The sequence below is a fragment of the Panthera uncia genome, chromosome B4, assembly GCF_023721935.1.
Source record: "Panthera uncia isolate 11264 chromosome B4, Puncia_PCG_1.0, whole genome shotgun sequence".
NCBI lineage: Eukaryota > Metazoa > Chordata > Mammalia > Carnivora > Felidae > Panthera > Panthera uncia.
In genome coordinates, this window is record NC_064809.1 from 53,970,120 (window position 1) to 53,993,726 (window position 23,607).

General features: G+C 37.6%; 1 pseudogene; it reads left to right on the forward strand.

Moving 5' to 3' along the window:
- Window positions 1-2,188: 2,188 nt before the first annotated feature.
- The window catches only part of LOC125919822 (cytochrome c oxidase subunit 1-like), a 44,722-nt pseudogene continuing 23,303 nt past the window's right edge, over window positions 2,189-23,607 (forward strand).

Below are 23,607 nucleotides of genomic sequence, written 5' to 3' on the forward strand. Positions count from 1 at the left end.
CTATATCCCAGTTTGAGAAACATCGTGGTAGAGTGGCTTCACAACTGATTGTTTACCAGGAAAACTTCCAGAAATATTTTTGCATACAGGTAATGATGCTGAATCATGGTGCCAAATACAGCTCTTGGTCTAAAGTGATTAGAATTTAACTGTATATCTTTATTCGGTTAACAATGGGCTAATGAAATCACTATTTAAATAGTCAAACCTAAATTTTCTGTTGCTCAGGTGGTTAGGGCCTCTCTTCTTTCTGTGTCAGCTCTTTCTTTGTCCAAACTGTGAAGTAGGAAGCTGAGTAGCCATCCTCATAACTTAGGTAATAGCAAAGTAGTGGGAAATAGCGAAATTACAAGATTCTTTGGGAATATAATAAGGAATATACTGGGAATATAATAAAGATTTTCCCGGCCTCCCTGAAGACTAGAGAACACTGCAGAATAAAGATAAGTAAACAAGCAATTGCAATAAGGGTTAGACATAATTTTGGAGGTCAGTAGGGAAAACCCAGAACATCAGTGTTGGTCGGGAAAAATTTCTCCATCTCTTTAGGACCTTGGTAAAATCTAAGCTCTCTTTTCTGAAATAAAGGGTATATTTTTAGAGCTTTGTAGTCATAATAAAAATGTAAATATCTATAGTATATTAGTATACTGTATTATCATTATATAGTATACTCCTCTTTCTCTGTGTCTCTTTCCCCACTCCTAAACTAGCCACACCTCCCAATGCTTTATTTAATTGCACTGGTAATCAGATTTAAAGCCTTGGAGTAATCTTGAATTCATCGCCCACTTTCTTTTACTCTTCCTCCTCCATCCTCACAGCTACTAAATCATTTATGTTACACTTAGCAATGACTTCCATCCACCTCTTTTCTCTCTCTGCCTCCCTTCTCTCTTCGAGTCTCATTATTTATTGTATCAACTTCTTAATTGATCTCTCTCTGCCTAAACCATTTTACACATACATATTACATTCATCTTCCTTATTATCGTGATTCTAAATTCTGGTTCAGACATCTTGCTTGTATCTGTGTTGGTTATGTCCCTGGCTGTCGTTTCTTCCTGCTCTTTCTTTGGGGGTGAATTCCTTCATTTCATCATTTTGAAGGGAGAAAAGGAATTAATGAAGTAGAAAAAATTTAAATTAAAAAAATTAAAATTAAAAAAATATTAAAATTAAAAAATAAAAAACAAACATACACACACAAAATAGAATAAATTATGCTAGATCCTAGGTGTGTTTTGGTCTGGGTGTTGAAAGTGGCTTGATAGATTAGAGAAAAAAGGGGAAAAAAGAAAAAAAAAAAGGAAATGGCTTGAAAATTTGAAAAAATGAATACACTGAAGTAGACTGCTGAATTCCGTGGTTCAGGTTGTGCAGATTGTTGTGTTAATCCTCAGATCAGTTTTCTAGGTGTGCAGGATGGTTTAGTGTTGGTCTGGCTGTATTTCATGGATGCAAGACACACAAAAAACTTCCATGCTGTTCCACCATCGTGGCTCCTCCTCACATTCATCTTCCTAAAACTCATCTCCAAACACTTCGCCGCCACACTCACACATCTTTCATGACTCCTCTGTCATTTAAGGTCCTCCCAGTGACCCCTTCTCATCCTCAGTGACCCCTTCTATACCAACCAAACTCTACTACTTACAGCTTTGATACACCTCCTGTACTAACCACCTCAATATCCTTGCTTTTGCTCATCCAACTGCCCAAATGATCTCTTTTATGCTTTTCCCTCTCCGAATCCTTTCCTGCTTCAATACTCTCCCCAAACAACTCATTTCCTGTATCACCCAACTGTGGATCTAGCACAGCATTTGCCACATTGAGGATATAAAACTGATTGCTACAGAGGGTTTTTTTGGTAATTGCGGTCATAGTGCCCCCTCCATGGTGGCATTTGCAGTGTTTCCCCCATGAGGCACAGACTCAAGTTCCAGCCAGCACACTTGTCCCTAAGTCAAGGTAACCTAAAAGGCAGAGGTCTCAGTGGCTGCTACTCCTTCTCTTCTCCCTTCAAGTGCAAAACATATATTACCCAGAGGACAAATGAGAAAAGGCTGGTGGACTCTAGCCAAACAAATAGTCTTCTATCATCTCTTAAATCATGCCTTTGCTCACTAGCTCATAGCAACCTTCATAGACAGCTGGGTATTTTCGTACCTTAAGCCTTTTGAATATGAGAGCAGAGATTCACCTGGAGAGAACTGCAGAAGGTAAGGGCAATGAGCTGTGTTCTTGGAGGGATATCAGTGAGGACACTTGTAGGTGTGAGCCCAATAGGATTTTGAGTCAAGTATATTGTCTTTAAAGCAATGAACTTTGTTCCAAATCATTCTATTGTTATGTGAGTCTAGCAATAGAAACCAGAGAGCAGCTCCTCCAAAGATGGTTTGTAGGAATGAAGGATACTCACAATGTTTATACAAAACAAAAGCATAAGTAAGATCTATATCTCCATTACTATGTGTCCTATAAATCTGGAAATACAGACTTATACACATGCATTTAATACTGAATATTCAATGGCTCTTACTGAGGATGTGAATGTAGACAAACTTCCTTAGGAAATGCTATAAAAGGACATAAGGTTACAGTCAAAATTAAAAAACAAAACAAAACAAAAAAAAAACCCAACAACATGATGTTGTTCCTGGAACAGCAGATCACAGAGGCTAATATGGGAAACGGATCCTGAGGGCATTTAATAAACTTAGATAAGCCCTAACGATTACATTGGCTGAGTCACGTAATAACATTTTTTTTTATTCTGCAAATGTGAGCCTTTTAAAGAGTGCATTTCCTTTTTTAATGATTCATTTGGGAAAAAAGATATCCGTGTTAAGACAGAGAAAGTACAATTCATTGGTCCTTGGTGAAAACAATGTCTTGAAAACCAACAGGTTGATCTTGCTTCCACCAGCTCCAATGAGCTATTATTTCTTGTAACGAAAAGTACTGCGACTTGGATTAATTTATTCTTTCAACAAATACTTACCACCTACTATGTGTCTCATATGTGGTTGGAGAAAATAGCACTACAGAAAGTAGACATACCTCCTGCTTTTCTAGGACTTTAAGTCTAGCAAGGAAGGAAACTGTTAAATAAATAAGAATCATTATTTAAAATAAAATGGTGTTCTTACAAGGAAAAAGTATACAGCATATAATTGCCAGACCAAACCTAGACCAGAAAGTTTCCTTATGTAAATTAAATTTAAGCTGTAGCTTGGCGGGTGAGAAAGAGTATACCAGGTAAAAAGCAAGAAAAGTTAGGGAAGATAATTATGTTTTTTCTTTTGTTTTTTTAAAGGTTTATTTTTTTATTTTTTATTTATTTTTTAGTGTTTATTTTTGAGAGAGAAGCATGAGCAGGGGGGAGGCAAAGAGAGAGGGAGACAAAAGATCTGAAGTGAGCTCTGCACTGAGAGCAGAGGGCCTAATGAGGGGCTTGAACTCACAAACCATGGGATCTTGACATGAGCCAAAGTCAGACGCTCAGCTGACTGAGTCACCCAGGTGCTCCTTATGTTTTTATTTTTGAGAGACAGAGAATGAGCAGGGGAGGGGCAGAGAGAGAAGGAAGCATAGGGTCCTAAGCAGTTTCTGAGCTGACAGCTGTGACCTGGATGAGGGGCTTGAACTCACCAACCATGAGATCATGACCTGAGCTGAAGTCTGGATGCTCAACTGACTGAGCCACCCAGGTGCCCCAGGAAAGATAATTATGCTTTAAGACAAGAAAGCATGTGCAAAGGTCCTGAAGTATAAGGGGTTGTGTGCCTATTGAGGCACCAATAGAAGATCACCCACTGAAGGATGATGGTAAGTGCAAGGAAGAGCAAGGTAAGATGACACAAACACGCCCGGTCTTGGAAACTCATGGTAATGAGTTTAAATTTTATTCTAATATCAATAGGACACCTGGCAGCAGGCAAACATTTTTTTTTTTTTTACTTCAACGTATGTAGAAGTTTTTTATACTCATCTCATTTCTTGTGTTGAATTATTTTTTCATATAATACTAAATCAGCTTACTGATTACATGGTAGAAATATCTTCATTTCTCATATTATATATTAATATCATATGTACTTATAATATATCTTTGCAAAAGCAATACCTGTGAGCAAACTACTATCACTGCAACCTTCAGCATTATGATTTTTCTTTTACACATTTTGCTAAATTATTGAGTATGTTAACGAAGGTAATGCTAAGCTGCTCTGTCAAAGAGACCCCACAACCTTATTCCTTATTTATATTACAGTTCAAACCTTATGTTCCTGATGAACAGATAGTTTTCCTCCATGTGGTGACTCAAGACCTCAGCTTCTTCCAACTGCTTGCTGTGCTATCCCTTGGGATAGAGATTCCCAAGCTTTGCTGGAAGAAGGTGATTAGAATCACCTGAGAGCTTTTAAAAATCCTGATGCCAAGGCTGTACCCTGTATAAATTAAATCAGAATGTCTGAAGGTGGGAGCAAGACATCCAGCTAGTGATGGGAAAAAAGAGTGTGGAAAAGGCATACATGCTTCCTAAAAGTCTCGTGTCAGAAGTGACACATATTCCACTGATTGAAGCCACGCACACAGTCATGCATTATCTGTAAATAAAGCTGGGAAAAACAATCCAGCTATGTGCCCAAGAAAGCAACAGTCAATAGATTTTGTTATAGAAAGTATAGAAACCATCTCATTGTGGAGGCTGCTTTTAGGCAACGGGCTTCAACAATGGAAACTTGAGCAAGGCAAAAGGGCCCATGGTGCCCTCTGAGCTGAAAGCAAACAGCCTCAAAATAGCCAGAAGCCCTAACTGACCAATGACAGCAAGGTACAGTTCCTAGGATTACCAAAAAAAGGAAAACTCCATATGTTCCCATACTTCCTCACTCTGCCTTATAACTGTGGTCCCACCACCGTCTTTTGGCCATTTCTCCTTTGCTGTCCTGTCCCGCTGCTCCCTTGCAGTGTATTCAATAAACTTCCAACTCTTTTGTTCTTCTTTGGGTGAATTCTTTCACTGCCTGTGCTGCCAGCCCCCACCCAACTGGGACACCCAACATTTTGTGCCCCCCCCATCCTATTGTAAAGGCCCACACTCATGTGTTGCTATTATGTTAAGTCCCATTTTTTAAATTACTGTTGAATTTGATTTTTATTTTTCTACCCCTACATATCTGAAATTATTTCAAAAACCTTTGTTTCTTTAATTTTTTTCTGGGTTTGGCATCTAGAAAGCCATAAGTGAATATTTGCTGAATTTTATTGTGTTCATTGATATTTAAGTAGACATGGAAAAATCTCGAGTGACGATCTCATAACATGTGAGCCCATTTGTTTAGTATCAGGGATGAATTCTGAAGTCAGAGTCACTGATTTTGGTAGAGAATCAGCTCTCATGGCACACATTTATCTATGCAAGCTGTGCACGTGTGTTACTGTTTTTCAAAATTTTATTTGTACTTGGCTTTCAAAATAGAATTTTGGGCTAAGACCAGCAGATTTCAGATACCAAAATGTGGAAGAACACCTTGTAGCACTTGGAAAAATTAGCTAGCCAAAACCAATCATGTAACTCTTAATAGTTCCTTGACCACAGGAGTCAGGAGTTAGAGCATAGAAGGGGATTTCTGAAGGGGACTTTGGGAACAGTCTTTTAAAAGAGCCCCCCTAAAGAGGAAGAGTATGAGGAGTTTCCTCCTAAACCCAAGTCATGGGAGAGGGGATTTAAGGAAACCAATTGTGGAACTCTATGTGTGCCTCCTGTAGTTTGAGGGACAGAGTGAACAGACATCACATCATCCGTGGTAATTCTACAAGGCGAGAGGCTAGATGGAAAGGTGAAGTGTGAGATATAGTAGAACTCCACTCCCAGCAGTTGTACTTGCTGGGCTGTGATTTGTGACTGCTCTCAAGTCTCTGAGCTCCCCAGAAAGTGGGGGAAGACTGTCCTGTACATGTTAGGAATCTCTGGTCTCTGTTGTCTTAAGGTCTCAAGCAAGATTTCCATTTTCACACTCTATTACACATCATTTTAATCTTCTTAATACCATATAAACAGGATTCTGAAAAGTCCAAAAGGAGCAGTTCAGCTTTTGGGGTATTTTTAGACAAGATTAAAAGAAGATAAAGTGAAAGCCCTTCGCAAACTGTAAAACACCATAAAATGGTAAGATGTTAGTGTTATTTGGTGCTCATTTATTATAAATACTTATTACACTAAAAAGATCCCTTATCAAAATATAATATAGGGATATGTAACCATACTTGAACCAGGTTTAGTTTTTTGGGGCTTTTCTGTACTTAGTATTTAGTCAAGACTTCATGGGTTTAAACTTGGCAAGGAAAATGAAAAGAAGAAAAAAAAAGAAAGCTAACTTAAAACATTTTCCGTAATTCCCCTTGTCTTTTCGTCCTTCTCCCAATTTTTTGTTTCTCTGGAAAAACACCAGGGAAAATATTTCAAGTAGTTATTTTAAAAGACAAAGAGGAAGTTAAATGGAGTGAAACCTTTCTTTCAAAACACAGTAAACAACACAACGGATGTAATTCTAATCCAAAAGCTGAACTAGTAATTATAAAAACCAAGAGTTAATACCACTTGTCATAGGAAAATGGCAACAAAACTTAGTCAATAGATAGGAAAATATACCAAACTTTAAGGAGAGAAGATTTACTCCAAAGAGAGGCAGAAGATGAGATATGATTAAAACTAGAAATTCTGAGGAGAAAGGGAAAATGTGCAAGCAAATTTTATAGTGCTGGGGATTTCTTTTTAATAGGAGGAAGAAAAAATAATGTGTCATCCATTTTACACATGTTACTGGTAAATTCTTCTTATAAAGGAAAATAAAATCTTGACATAAATGTAATTAAATCCATGCTGTCCACAGTGAGCATGAAATGCGATCTCTGACTCTGGAACTGTTGGGAGGATGTCTAATTGTTTCACACATAAGTTATATATATCCAGGTTTCCATCCAGTGAGGGATCTGTTGCTAGCTCAGTCCCATACTGGAAGGATGAAAAGATAGGGGCTCATAGAAATTTATAACTTGATCAAGTTACTATTGTTAAACATAAGGCAAGGTTGGGATTCAAACCCAGACCTAGTCTGAATCCAAAATCGGGTCTCTTGTAACAGTACCCAATTCACTGGCTGCATAAGAAATAATTAAGAAGGAAGGTTCTGGAAGAGAAGGATTCTGTGTTGCACAAAATATCATAACACAGAACTGTATGGAATGAGGACAGTGTGGGATCCTTTTCCTTTTGGACTCTAGAAAACAGGTACCGAGATGAGTCAGGAGTGCAAACTGTTGATTGGAAAGTATAAGACCTTAAAAGAAAGAGGAGGAAGTAGGATTGGACAAGGGGAACTGTCAGACCATGACACAGACCTGACAAAAGCTCTGCCAGCCTTGTGACAGGAATCTCCAGAGCAAAGCCATGCCCCTGAGCCCACTTTGCTCAGTCATGGGCTGGGGAGCACACTGAGAAGAATCTTGATCTTTGTTCAAAAACCTATGCAGATCATAAGGAAACCAATTGCTGGAGAATTGTCAGCTCCCACCCCCATCTCCTTGTGGTGGGGTAGCAGGCCCTTTGAAGGGGATCTGAACAGCTCACCTCAGCATCTGCCACAGATACACAGAAGAGGAGCAGAGTTTGGATGAGTCAGGAAAAGAAAGCAGAACAGAGATCATTCTTCTGACCATACATATGTCCCCTACGTTTCCTGAGTCATAACAGTTTGAATTTAAGAACAAGGTGATAAAAACAACTATTAAAAAAGAAAAAGCCAATTGCTTGGGTGGCTCAGTCAGTTAAGCATCCAACTTCGGCTCAGGTCACGATCTCACAGTTCATGAGTTTGAGCCCTGCATCGGGTTCCTGCTCTCAGCACAGAGCCTGCTTCAGATCCTGTGTCCCCCTCTCTCTCTATCCCTCCCCAGCTTGCTCTGTATCCCTTAAAAATCACTAAACATTAAATAAAGGAAAGAAAGAAAGAAAGAAAGAAAGAAAGAAAGGCTATCTATCTATAATCCTTCTTACTCCTCAAGAAATACAGCATCCAGAAGAACTTTCCAAATAAATTTGAGAATATCCAGTGGGTTTCTCACACAAGTTTTGTTTTTTAATGTTTAATTTTACTTTTGAGAGAGAGATAAAGAGAGAGAGAGAGACAGAGCAAGAGCTGGGGAGGGGCAGAGAGAGAGGGAGACACAGAATCTAAAGCAGGCTCCAGGCTCTAAACTGTCAACACAGAGTTCAACACCGGGCTCAAACCCACGATCCATGAGATCATGACCCAAGCCAAAGTCGGATGCTTAACTGACCGAGCCACTCAGGTGCCCCTCACATGAGTTTTAATAACATTCTGTTGACTACCTTGGGGAAACCTACTACTTTTCTTAGATCCTGGTCCAGATCATTGAGATAATGTGTCTAATTGTGCCTAAGTTAAGAGTAGCAGCTATGCCATTGTTACACATTGATAGTATCACTGCCCAGACACTGCCCACTGATGATGCCAAGTAGCCCAAGACTTGATATCTAGTCAGGGCTCCTATTGCAGAGAATAGAAGGTGTTGAAACCACCTCTTTCTTATTATCCACACCACTAGTGCAGCTAACATTCTGTCGATGTGTACAGATTCCACCATTTCCAGAAGACTCATTGTCTCATGGAGGTTGTAGAGAAACAGCTTTCTGAGATTTTGCTTACTTTTTTACTGTAGCTCCCATGCTGTCAGGCTGAGGATGGCTGGGCCAATTGATAATCTAAGTGACAAATGCAAATACACTCCCTTCTGACAATAATATATTGGATTTGATCAAACTTCTGTACTTCTATTTTCTCTTGCCTGGGGAATTCTTTCTTGGTTGGAAAACAGACCCTTGTTGTGTTTCCCATTCCCAGTTTTCCAGACTTATGCAGATATTTTTATATCTGAGGATGCAATCTGAGATAACTACAATATTTGCTTAAGAGTTTTCTCCAGTTCCTAGGGAATGGGAAACTAATATTAGAAAGGAATGGAGTAGCTGATAATTTTTACAGCATGATTTCTGTAAGAAACTGAATACAATTATCATCTACAGTGTAAGTCCAGTTATTCTCAGCAAACCCTTTTTATGTCTTTATAAAGAGTTAAAGAGCTCTTCCTGACAGAATAGCAGGCCTCACATAACCATAATTTACAGGTCTGCTGGCCAAATTGGGCAGAATCAACACTCCTCACAAATAGTCTTGAATCTTATATTTGATTTTTCCATGTGTTACACAAATACCAGCTTAGAATGTTTTCAGCCCAGCTATTTGCATGTGAGGAAATCAAGATAATGCTTAATACTTTGGAACTAACCTTGAAGTTGAGCATCAATCCTACAATCTACATTGGAATCATTTGTTAAAAGTGTTCCTCGCTGGAAGCCTAAATGCCCTAAAATGCACACCTTTATCTGGGTTGCTACCTTATAAGACAACGTTAGGAGGGGCAGTATTGAGTCAGCACTTTTAGGAAAGTACTGAAGAAAACCATTAGCATTCAAGACTTTAAGCCCACTTCTTGTCATTCATTCAGCATATGACAGTTTTTCAGTTTCCTTGGGGTAGAAGAGAAACTGAGGCAAGTAGCATTTTAGTTTTTCCCCCAGCTCTCTCAGAAACCTCCAATTATTTTCTAAGAAAAAGACAATAAAAGAGAGGATTCCTTACCAATCCTTTTCATGCTACAGAAATCAAACACATCTGTAGTCCAGAGAGCACACAACTATGTTCACTTCCTCTTCTGGTTACAGTGGTGACATGTTCTTCCTGTCTATCCTTCTTGAGGATATCAGGATTTCCACACTTCTGTCTCTGGAGCTCTTTGATCTCACAGCTTTGTCTACACTCTCTCTCCAATTTTTTTCTGTCACTGATCTTAACAATTAAGGACAATTTAGGACCCTACTGAGCACCTAATACTACAGGGTTCTTAACCAAGACTAGAAGGATAAGAATCTTGCTTACAGTTTGAATTTGAAGTTCTCTCCACATAAAACTCATCTGCAAGAGAAAAGAAACAGAAGATCCACACTGAAAGATTAAGAAAAAAAATTTAAAAATTAAAAAACAAGGAAACAAAAGAAGAGTAAGAGCCATTTCATAGACACAGCCCCAAGTCTCTAACCAGACTAGTGTGCAAACATGTTTGCAGCCCTCAGAAGTGGTAGGAGAGGGGTGTGGAAGGCTAATGAGACCAGCTAATACCTGGATCAGATTTTAATCCTTACACAGAACACAATTAAGGTGTAGAACTGAATGCAACCTTGCTGAAAGTCCTTTCCTGGAGAAGCTGTCCCTAACGTAGATCTAGGAAGGGAAAAAAGTGGCTCAGCAGCCAGGGCACTGACACGCAAGCTCATCGAGGTTTGCACTTTGGGAGAAAACAAATCTTAAATGAGAAATCTATTCCTTTGGCCTGCACTTTTCAGAATAGAAACCTGCATGGTATCAGAGAATCCTCTAACTGAGAAGCAAACATAAATATTGGTCCTCAGCCAGTTGTACTCTTAAGTGCTAAATCGGATGTAAAATCACCCTGCAGAGACATCTTGGTGGATAATGTCAGTGTCTGGGCTTCACCCAGACCCCCCAGATCCATTTTTACTGTTTCTTGAGGCAGGGACTCCCTCTGGGGTATGCTTTCCCAGCCAGCACCACTGGACCTCCTGTTTCAGAGCACTGCCCTCCAAGACACATTCTCCCATCCGATTTTCATAGCTCTCTAGTCTCAGTTGCAACAACTTGGCAACATAAATTAAACTCCAGAATCAGGCTGAGATCTTTTTCTATGGGACTTTGCCTGAGGTCACACCCTTGCTCAGACTCCTCCTCTTCTCCCTCCTGTTTTCCTCCACTCCCTCACCAGCTTGCCTAGAATACTCCTTTAATACACACTACCAGTGAACCCTCATCTCAAATGACTGGTTCTAAGGAACGTGACCCAACAAACTCCCATGAGATTCTCTCAGGAAAATAAACAAGCACCTCTAAAGACACACTCTCTAGAAAAAAATTACAAAACATACATCTGTCTGAGACAGAGTGTGCAGAAACAACAACAGAAGTATTCAGTGCTACTAAGCACTTCATGTAACAGAAAAACAATTTGACAGAATATATAAATTATCCAGGATAGAGATGGAGAGAACTAAAAATGGAAAGTATGACAGAGAGTTTAAGAGATACAGGAAAACAATGAAAAGCTTTGCCATACTTCTCATAATTCCCAAGAAGAGAATAGAAAGAATGGTGGAGAGGAAACATCTGAAACAATAATGTCTCAATAGTTTACAGAAGTCATGAGAGAGAGGAAACAACACAATTCCAAATAAGACAAAAAAAAAAAAAAAGAAAAAGAAAAGGAAAAAGTAGATACATCTGAAATAGACATTGCAAAACACAAAAGCAGAGAGAACATCTTAAAAGTAACCAGATAGGAAAGACAGATTAACCATGAAGAAAGAATCATTAGACTACCAGGACAGCAATGACAGAGGCCAGAAGAGAGCAAAATAGTGTTTTCAAAGCGTAAAATGACCATCAGTATAAACTAAACCAAATTAAAATATCACTAAAGAAGGAGAAAATAAAAACATTTTCAGACAGTGACTGTGAGATTTTATAAGGTAGTTAATAGATTTTCGCTAAAGAAAGAGATTGACCCCAGGAGGAAGGTCTGAGATGTAAGAAACAGTGCAGAACAGAAAAAGAAAGTGGGTAAACAGATATGGTTCAACTAATTAGCATAGACCCTGAAAACTACCATCCCTGCAACAAAAATGCTCACTGTGGGGAGGGGAGGGCTTAACAGCAAGATGAATTTCAGTAACAATAACACACATAGATCACTGAGGAGATTAGAGTTAATTCATTCCACCAATTTTATATAATCTGAGAGGAGAGTAGAATGCTAGTCATCTTTACACTTTCTATGCCATATATGAACATTGTGAACTTATCCACTTAAAGGATAGAAAGTGAATACATTTTTACTATATGATATTATAAGAAGAACAACAGGATATTTTGAAAAAAACATGATTTGTGCAGTAGGAAAAGAGAAGAAAAGATACAAAGTGAAATATGGGAAGCAGAAAACTGGAATGAGATGACAGTGCCGGTGAATGTGGCCATATCGGTATCAGATGAGAGACATTTGGGTGGGAGGACAGCACTGTTATATTTTGAAAGGGTTGTATAAAAGGAGCAATTCATTAGGAAGATGTATCACTGTTGAACTTGTACATGCCCCTAACAACATATATGAATTACGATTATGACAGGATGAAAAGATTGAGATTTACTAAAAATATAGGTGATTTGAACAACACAATTAACATACATGATATAATACACATATAGAGAGACTTGTATCTAATAATTAGAAAGAAATTATTTTGAAGCACACATGGATATTTACAAAATTTGACCTCATATTAGGCTACAAAGCAAGTCTCAACAAATACCATGTGACTCATGTCTATATAGACCCATGTTTTCTCACCATAAAAAATTAAAAACAAAATACCAAACAGCCCATATGTTTGGGAATTTAAGAACATATTTCTTAATAATTAAATTCTCAAAGAAATACAAATTGGGATAAAACAGTTATATATTTTAAAAATACTGCTTATCAAAACTTATGGAATAAAGTCAAAGCAGCACTTAGAGAAATTTTATAGTGTCATATTCATGTATTAGTGAAACTAGTAAAATTAGCAAAAAATATTGAGTAAACTGTAAAATCAAGAAGTGAAAAAAAAAAACCCAAAGTAGAATAAAAGGAATAATAAAGATAGGAGAAGAAAACAATAGCAAAGTTTCCACCTGCTTTTAATGGCTTCCTACTGTACCCTAGACCAGAATCTATAAAGTCCTATCTTCCTGTCTGACTGCACTTCCTACTGCTCTTCCTCTGGCTCCCTGACCTACTTTGTGCTCCTCAAACATGCCAAGCTCCTTCCTTCTGTAAGACCTTTGCACTTGCTTTTTCCTCTGCCCGGAACACTCTGCCTTTGAATTCCAAAAGTATCCATTGCATTCATGGCTGTATCAAAAAATGTTTATTGAGGATCAGTTATGTTCCTGACACTGTCCTTGGCCCTGGGAACACAGCCATGAAAACATACAAAAGACTCTGTTACTATAGAGTATATGCCCTGGCAGTTTTATGATTCAGAAGGTCTTTCCTCATCAGTGACCTAAATGTCAATGCTATTCATTTTTTTTGTCTTCCTATTTATCTGTCTCTTCCTAGCAGTGTGCCACTTCTTTGAGATGAGGGACCTTGTCTAACTTTGCTCATCACTGTACTCCAACGGCATGGAATGATGCCTGACACAATTATGTTTTTGGGAAATATTTGTTCAAAGAATGAATGTTAAAATGAATGTTGAAAATTAATGAAAATCAATGTTGAAAGAATTCATGGAAGGTATTTCAGAGGAGGAAAGTGTTATAAATACAATTGAGCAAAACAGAAGAAACTGCCTATAGCAAAGAGATCATGTGTGTGTGTGTGTGTGTGTGTGTGTGTGTGTGTGTGTGTCTACAAGCAGAAAAAAGACTCTGTAAAGGCAAAAGAATGGACATCATGACTGAAGAATAAGAGGTTGGATGAGCAGACAGGTACCAGATCTAAAGTCTCTATGCAGAACAAAGGAATTAACATTTAATCTTACAAAAAGCCGTGTGTATGATGGCCATCTATTTCAACAAAAGATGGGAATTTTAAATCCATGTTTTAAGATTTGATTTAAAAAGTAAAGAATGTTTCTATTTTGTTTGAGTAAAATAACCACTTTAATGGTTATAATTGTTTATTTATTTTTATGGACTCAATTTTAACTGCATAACTATATAATTGGTAAAAGGATATTTAATTAATAATTAACTTTATATTGTGCTTCATATAAACATAAACATTGAAAGAGGTGTAAATCAAGCACTGGAACTCAGTTATGTGCAAAATTAGGATGTATTTTCCCTAACTGGTACCAAATTTACGAGCCTACTTGTATCTGGGTGGTGACTTTGTCATCATCACCATCATTATTATATCTAACATGTATTAATTGTTTCTTATGTCCAAGATACTATTCTAATTCATTTAGTTTTTTCAAAAAACTTTGGTGCAGGGACAATTAATTGCTTTAGGTCAGATAGCTAGTGAACAGAGTAGCCAGGATTCAAACATAGCAGTTTGGCTTAAAGACTGAACCACTACTCATGCTGATTTGGTCCTTCCTGATGAATTCAATCCTGCCCACTGAAATGTGTCCCTTAATCTTTTCATGGAAATGTATACTGTCCAGCTTTAAGTCATATTCTCATGGCATCCTTCTCCACCTCCCTGATTTTCTCGCCCACCTCTTATCTGTTCCTCCTCAGAGGCATCTGCCACCAATGTTACCCTCTGGTTTGACCACTGGAATTGGCCAAAGACAAAGTCACAGTCAGGTGCTTTCAGAGGGATGAGAGGAGGTCCCTGTCCTCCATCGGATTCAGTGTGATGTCATTGATTCCAGTGACTTGGGAGTCTCCATGTAGACGGCATCTGGGGTTTACTTAGCCAATGTACATCTCCCCAAACCCTCATCTGTGGTATATATATGTGTGTGTGTGCGTGTGTATATATATATATATATATATATACATATATATATATATACATATATATACACATATATATATGTATATATATATGTATATATATACATATATACATGTGTATATATATATACATACATATATATATATACACGCAGAAGGGTGTATACTGAGTATACGTTCTGAGTATACATTCTACTGAACAATAATCTAAGGGGCTCCTGTCTCTCTGCTCAACTTTGGGCTCTCTCAGGTGGAATCTTGAATATTAACTTCTGTGCCCTCTAGGAATAAGGGTATGGTGGCCCTTAATGTCTCCTCTTTATAGGCACTCTATGCTACTTTCATGCCCTGCTGGCCTTCTGCTTCTGTGAACCCACTTACAAGTGGGCTTTCTGTCTTCATAAATCTCCAGATAAAAAGTCAATGGTATTCCTCAATTTTTAGAACCCAAATTTAGGAACATGCAAGTCTAGTGCCTCCTCCAATTTGGGGACTAGGGGCTGGTTAGATATTTCAGTAACTATACTCTCAAGAAGGTGACTATTTTTCTCTTTCCCCTCAGGGTTCTGTGGGAACCCACCACTTTGTAAATTGAACAATAGGGTGCCCCATTAACTTAGGAGTAAGAGAGAAGGGACATTCTTTGTGCTTAAAAGGTGAATTCAGTGTCTTTTGTTCTCAGCTGTGAGTTTAGTATGTCCTACTCACCAGTCACTAACACTAGGGGACACTGGAAGGGATCTGAGTTGGTACATCATATCCTCATGTCCACATCAACACATTCGTGTTATGAAACCACTGAAAGACAGTGACATCAACACCATCTAAATCAGCATAAGGAATTAGAGAGAGTTTATAGGGTATTAGTGACTTTTGATAATAAACACATCCTCTTGATATATTCAGCTCAAATAAGTTAAGATTAAAACCACCACTTTTAAAAGTTAAGAACCATATGGGCTGAGCTTCCTCTTTTGGTAATAAAATATATGGTTTACTTTTGAAGAATTTATTTTTCTGTGGAATATCAAATACCAAATACTACAAGTTTTTCTCAGATAACATGCACTTTCAGTGTTTGCATTCAACTTTAAAATAAAGTTAACCATGTCTTTCTACTGTATTTTAATAAAGTCTTCATCTTCTAAAGCTATTCGTTAGGGTAAAAATAAAATTAAATTAAAATTAAATTAAATATAAAATAAAGTTAACCATGTTTTGTATAGATTCTGATCATATTTATTATGTAAATATATTATAGTGAGAAAAACAAATAATTAAGTATTAGTGTAATGCTTAGCTCATACAGAGCCTGTGTTCTAATTTGAAAAATATGGTTGGCATAACCAATCTCATTATCATCCAAGGGAAGCCTAAATGACAACATATATAAAGCATAAGAATAGGCACTTGGTCCAAGGGTGCTATTTTTCCATCCTCAGTATTGCAATCTATTTTTCCCATAATTCTTTGTTTTCGACTCAAAATTTCTTGAATTAAAAAAAGTTCTTACAAGGAAATAACATAGTATGTTCTTTGCATTATAAAATTATCATTCATTCTAAAAGTCCTTCGTTTTAGGGACTTAGTTTTAGTTTTTGGCCAAGACCAGGTCATAACTGTATTGCTCTTGGCCAAAAACTGTTCTACCTACTTATCCTTGCCTTATCCCTGCTGATTAGCAAAACTTGGCAGCACAGTCTTTGAAAGTGTTATGTTCTAGTTTCCTGGAGACTGTTTTATGTATGGACTCAAAAAGTTCCAGTCTTGGAAAAGCTTCCCTTAAAAAGATTTCAGTAACCCAAAGCAGCATAGTCAACTTCCACCATCTAACCTCACTTAGAAAGTATTTTCCTGACTGGTTATGGAAGTTGCTCACCATCACAAATCTGTGATTAGACATCCTACCATTTCTCAGCCATTCACTTCTGAAATTTTGTAATTTTCGTTATTCCTATAATGGTTGTGAAACTCAAATTTTGTTTTTCTTCTGCAGTGTTGCTCCCCCTAGTGCTGAGTCAAAACACTGAATATTTGTGAAACAACCTAAGCATTTTGCTAAATGAACTAATAGAAAAGATAACTGCAGAAAGAATTCTAGCATTTACACACTAAAAGTATTTTATATGCAAATCAGGTCCTTGTCATCACCATATCTCCATCTGGGAGTGCAGCATTGACTCCTAACAAATGTCCTTTCAACCAAACTGCGGAGAGAATACATAGAATGGGGAAAAAATTAAAACCGTTTCTACCTTAAATTTTTAAATTTAAAATATGCCTTGTATAATGGCACCTAAATTTTTAGAAACATCTTATCATACAACAGCATTATTTTACTAGCTATGAAAACATTGAATAACTAATTCTTAAAAAATGTTTCCACATTTTTCAAAGAATGAAGTACATGCTTAAAATACACTCAGAAAGAAGCAACTTAGCACTTTCCAACTTAGCAGTGAAGTGACTCTGATGGTTGGACATTGTGTCCATAGACTTTTGAGGAATTTGTCTGTATGTCACAGGCTAGAACTACTTAATAGCCATGAATCCCATGATCCTTTAGGGCTAGTGATAGCTTCTCGCAAAACTTATTTTACCCAGTCAGATTTACCCAATGAGAGTTCTCCTGCACTCTCTCAACAGCCTGCCATTTGCTCCCAGTCTTTTCTTTACTTTTCACCTTTCCTACCCAACTCCCCTAAATCTATGTTCCTCCACCCTCTGGTTGACCAAACTTTTTGACTTGCATATTGTTGACTGAGATCATTGTAACTGCCACTTCAGATTGGATCAAGGACTTTCCATTTGAAGTAACAGTGTTAGTAAAGATACACAATTGGCCTATGAACTACTCAGGGGCTAGGAGAGCCGACCTCCCCCAGGCGAAAACCAGTGTAGAACATTTAACCTCCCAAAACATAACTACTAATAGCATACTGTTGACCAGGGTCTTACTGATAGCATATACAGTTGATTAACACATATTTTGTATATTTATTACGTTGTGTATTCTTACAATAAAGTAAGCTAGAGAAAAGACAATGTTACTAAGAAATTGTAAGGAAAAGAAAACACATTTGCAGTACTGTAATGTATTTATATATTAAAAAATCCTCATATAAGTGGAAACCCATGTTATTCAAAGGTCAACTGTATTTCTTATGTTAAATAACACATTTCAAAAATATTGAGGTGCAAACATTTAGGAATGGCATACTTCTCCATGTCTGGATATCATATACATAGCTTACACTTCAACAAACATGCTTTCTGTACTGAAACTATCATATTAATCAATCCCAGAAAATTTTGGTTCACTAATGCTCCATTTCATATTTCTAAATACAATTTTTTATGTAGTGCTAGTGTAAGGAGCGCTTACATTTTTTCAGGATGAAGGAGCTGCTTTGGAAGAGGTAGTTTTCCTACTTGTAAGATACAACAGTAAAATATAATGAATGTGCATATGAAAGAATCTTCCAATGTACAGTAGAAAGAATCTTCTGCACCACTATCTTCAAGATCCTGCTTCAGAATGTGGGTTCTGCCTAGCAGTCTGCTGCTGGTTTCCTGTGCCTTCTGATTCTTAAAATAGTTTGGCATATAACCAAGAGAAAGAAAGTGTGTCAGTTAAGACTGGAGTCAGTGCATATAACAGAGACCCTACTTACTAGAGAAGCTAAAAAGCATAAGTTTGTGCTAATTTATGTTCAGTAAAGATCAGAGAGTGCAGCCCAGGCCTGAAACAGTGCCTCCATGGAGTCACAGGGATTCCAGAGAAGCACTGAGTTCTCCCATCCATCATGCTCCCAAATGTGTTACCTCTGCCTCATAGGCAGCAGGAAGGAAGAAATGGCAGAAAGACCAAAGGGTGCACACCATCTGTCTTTTAAGAAAAATTTCTGGTAGTTACACACTTCCATGTTCACATTATTGATGGTTATGAATAAGACTGAAGTAGAAAGAGAGGGAATAAATATTGGAATAGGTAACCGGTAGTCTCTGCAGCAGAAGGTGGTAACGACACAGCATAAAAAGGCACCTTGAAACCTGTAGATGAGTCATGGGAAAATATAGTAGTATAAGCACAGCAATAATCATCTTTCTTTAGTGTAGGAGGATGAACAACGAATTCCTTTCCATTACTCTCAATAAAATATGCGAAGGATGTCACCATGAATCAATAGCAACATGGTTTAATGACTAGGATCTGGTTCCTCCTTCTCAGAGGCAAAGTGCTTAATTAGAATGATGTGTCAGGAATTTTAGAAATCTGAGAGTGCACATTTTTTTTCTTTATTCTCCTCCCCTCCCAGTTTTCTTTCTTTCTTTCTTTCTTTCTTTCTTTCTTTCTTTCTTTCTTTCTTTCTTTCTTGGCTTTATCACCCATTTACACTTCCATATACATTTTACAGTCATTTTTTAGTTAAAAAAGTAGGATTTCAAAATTGCACTTTCTTTTTTGAAATAGATTAATAAAAAATCTTGGCTCATGACACACTCTTACTATTTGTTTGTGAATGGTCTGCTCCTATGCATTTAGTTAACTATTAATTTTTAACAATTAAATAAGCACTTGCAAACTACCACGCAAAACAAAAGCTAGCATCTTGACAACAATCTATTCTATCCTTGGGTTTCTCCCACCCAAAGCCACCATTGTATTTCTAATTACATTCAAAGATATTTTTCAACTTCAGTAAAATTTAATTTGTTCAAATCTTATTTTATATGCCCAAGAACAAATCCTCAGTAGTGCTCAATATTATGTAATTCTAAATGCTATTTATGGCAGTGATTACTACTTGCCAACACTAATATTCATTGTCCTTTTCTTAACATTGATTTGATTCAAGATGGCAAAGTTAAAAGATGGCTTAAAAGATGGTTAAAAGAGTCAAGATGGCTCTGTTAAAAGACTATATTTCCTTGTCTTCCTTATAGCTAGGTGTGGCCTGTGGCTAATTTCTGGCCAGTGGGACAAAGTGAAAGTTGTTAGATGACATTCTTGAAAATTTCTATTAAAGTGGAGACATACAGATAGGATGCATGCACCATGTGACTTTCACTTTCCTGCTTTTTTGGTACTATGAGTGTGATGGTTGGAGCTCCAGCAGCTATTTGAAACATGGAATAAACCTGATATTGAAAAGCTGCTCTGTAAGAATGACAGACAGAAAAAGATAAGCCTAACAATTGTAGAGCCATAGCAACTCTGGGCTACCTATCTCTAGGCCTCTTTTTAGTGAAAGATAAAGAGACTCTTGTCTTATTTATTCAACTTCTATTTTCAGTCTCTGTTACTAGCAGCAAAATGCATCTCATAACTGATACAATATTGTAAATGTAAGACTTTAAAGTTGTATGTTATAGGTTGTGATGGTTCTATAGGAAAATTAGTTTATTATTTAAAAATTAGACATTTTAACAAACTGTTGTTAGCAACAAAATGCGATACCTAACCCTTATACTGGAATGAATAGAACATCTTGAAGTTGTATTTTATAACTTCTGATTTTTATTTTTTTAACATTTTTTAAATGTTTTATTTATTTCTGAGACACAGAGAGAGACAGAGCATGAGTAGGGGAGGGGCAGAGAGAGAGGGAAACACAGAATCCGAAGCAGGCTCCAGGCTCTGAGCTGTCAGCACAGAGCCCAATGCAGGGCTCGAACTCACAAACTGTGAGATCATGACCTGAGCTGAAGTCGGATGCTCAACCACCTGAGCCACCCAGGCGCCCCTATAAATTCTGATTTTTAAATTTAGGAAATTAATGGCTTTGTTTATTTGTAATGAAACTGGAGAACTTACTGAGCTTTTGCTGTTGTTGTTCTAGTAGATTCACTGTTGAATCCTTGAACTTTTTTAAGTTAGTCATCTTATCATTTGTACGGGAATGAATGAGATCCTGACACAGAGATGGGATCATCTGAAATTCTTGAATCCCCAAATTCCCCTGCCATGTGAGCCTCAGAAATAGCTTACTCCTCCCCACGAAGGGGGGATCTACCCTCACTTGCCCTCCCAGCTTTTAGGATAGCAGTCACTCAGCCAAGATATATTAGACCTGATAAAGGAGAAAAGGCACTCTACCCTAAAGGAGCTGTAGAATCTACATGGAGCTGAATTCAGAGGGTGGGTCAAAAGGGGTGGGACGTAAATTTGAATTCTCTAGAGAACACTTCCCTGAGACACAGGATTTAAAACCCTGGCAAAGAGGAAAGAAGATGGTGCAAACATATTAGGATGGCTCCTTAGAAGCATATGAAAAGTGATGGCCCACACTACCTGAGGCCCACACTATATGATGGCCCACACTACTAAATATATTTAGGAGAATTTTCTTACAGCACTATAAAAATAAGATGACTACCTATAAAAGTAATAAATTCTGTGCAACTGGAAAAATTGAAATTTATAAATTGGTATTATGTAGTCATTTGCATGAATTTGGTTTTGCCTCTTGTAGTAGACTTAAAACTCCATGAAGTCAGAGAGTATTTGTTTTTGTCAACAGTCGATAGACCCAATGCCTAGCAGATATTAATAGGCTCCCAATAAATATCTCTCAAACAGATAAAAGAAGGAATGTAATTAAGGAGAATTGTACATCAAACAAGAATAGACCAGAGAGAGAGAGACACGAGATAGCTTTGAGAATTTTTTCTAGCTAATCTTTTAAATTTTTAATTACGCAAAGAACTTTCTAAAATGTTAGTCAACATCTCGAGACACTTACATAGAATGCTTTTGCTAGGCCAACTGTCCCTTTGCCTTTTGTGAAGCATACTTATTTTGGGTACAATACCACAATGTGGTGTTTAAAAGGATCCACAAGACTTACATGAGTTTTGAGCAGTTTGAGGAGAGCTCTTGTTCATGAAAGTAATCAAGAACCTTTCTAAAAAGAACATATGGACAAAGTTAGTTCTGTGGTGTTTGCCCTCTTTCATTACTTCTCTTCATGAAGGAAATGAGTAAAAATTTATATCAGTAGGAATGGGAAATATCAGCAGTTTTAGCCTTTGAATGGCTGTAATAGTGAAAATAAGTGCTTTCTCTGGTTACAGACAATAGCTTTCAGCACCTAGGTTTATCCTGTACTAGAGCTATTAAGGAAAAGTTTTTGTCTTGCCACATTGCAAAGACCCATTAATGACAATAAAGACTGAATCTGAAAGGCTCCTTCCATCTTGAGAGAGCCCCCAGAAAGGGCAGGAAGATGGAGAAGAGTTAGTTGAGTCTTGTCTCAGAATAACTGATGTGCTGCTATGGGTTGGTTCTTCTCTAAGGTTTTCAGTAAAGAAGAATCTACTGTGACTAATGTACCCTTCTCACATTCCTCCCCACAAAATAAGATTTATATTAATTAATCAAAGTTTTTTTTCTTGAATCCAAAGATTTTACAAGTTGTTGTTTGTTTCCCTCAATTCATGTGTTTCCATTACATTCTTCATATGAAAAAATCATCAGTTTTGCTACCGTGGGAATGTCTTGCTGCTTAAAACAGATGTTAATGACAATTTTATTATAAGGGAACATCAGAAGAGTCAAAATAACTGTGGGAAAGAGTGTTAATACTCTTTGGGGTTAGAAAAATATAGCTATGTTTTATTGACACACTTGGAGGACTAATGTCAAAATTCTTCCTTTAGTTGTCTATGTGAAACAAGCTTGTGAAGCAATTCAGAAGCTTTCTATGCCCACAGACATTTTCCTAAATGATTGGTTTTGAACTTTTTCTGGGGAGGGATAGTAAAAATATTCTCTCCAGTTACCCTGGGCTATTCTCTCCCACCCCGTTATATTCTACACTTGTAGTATCAGAGGCTGTACACCGGTGATAGTCTGGGGTATGGAGAAAGGATGGGAGAAAACCCAGATGGGGCTGAATGAAATATTTGCTAAGGACCTAGATTCTGCTTGATCTTCCAAGATTCCCTTAATTATCCTACATCAGAGACTCTTACATCTAGTCAAGGTGTGACCTCTCTGGGTTGTGATTCATTTTCTCCACCTCAGCTCAGTGCCATGGAACCTCTACTGAGGTCTTCTTTTTTTTTTTTTTTTTTTTTAATTTTTTTTTTCAACGTTTTTTATTTATTTTTGGGACAGAGAGAGACAGAGCATGAACGGGGGAGGGGCAGAGATAGAGGGAGACACAGAATCTGAAACAGGCTCCAGGCTCTGAGCCATCAGCCCAGAGCCTGACGCGGGGCTCGAACTCACAGACCGCGAGATCGTGACCTGGCTGAAGTCGGACGCCCAACCGACTGCGCCACCCAGGCGCCCCTCTACTGAGGTCTTCTGACGGGATGCAGGGATTTCCACTCTCGACAAATTTTGCTTGACCTATATATACATAGATTCTTTTCTTGTACTTTCTTCTCTTTCCTTAGCTGGCTTCTCACCAAGCTGAAGGCTGTAAGTGGTGTTTCTCAGGGTCTTATCAGTTCCCCCTTTGCTTCTTGGATGAGGCTGCTGAGAAAGAAGCTCAACCACCTCACTCTTTGGCTTCCATTATCGACAGATAAAATTTCTGACATTTTAAAATGTATGCCCCAATCTGTTCTGTGATTGGTTTGTTTTGGTGAATCGTTAGCTTTGCCTGTCATTATCATTTGTGCCTAGTCTTGTTTGGGTATTAAGGGAGTGAGATTCGAGACCACTACATCACTATACTACCTTAACATACAAATGTTCCCACTTTACTCTTCACATGCAGGAAACCTCCGTGGAGAATTCTGGCTTTGTGGGGAAAGTTTAAATAGGGGATACAGGAGAGAACCTTGAACCAGTGATAATCTGCCTGGACCATAGTTCCTCTGGAATAAGATGATAAATTGAGGTGTCTATCTAATTAAGTCTTCTTACATGGAAGGGAAGAGTAAGAGCAAATTTGAGTGTCAGAATGTCTTG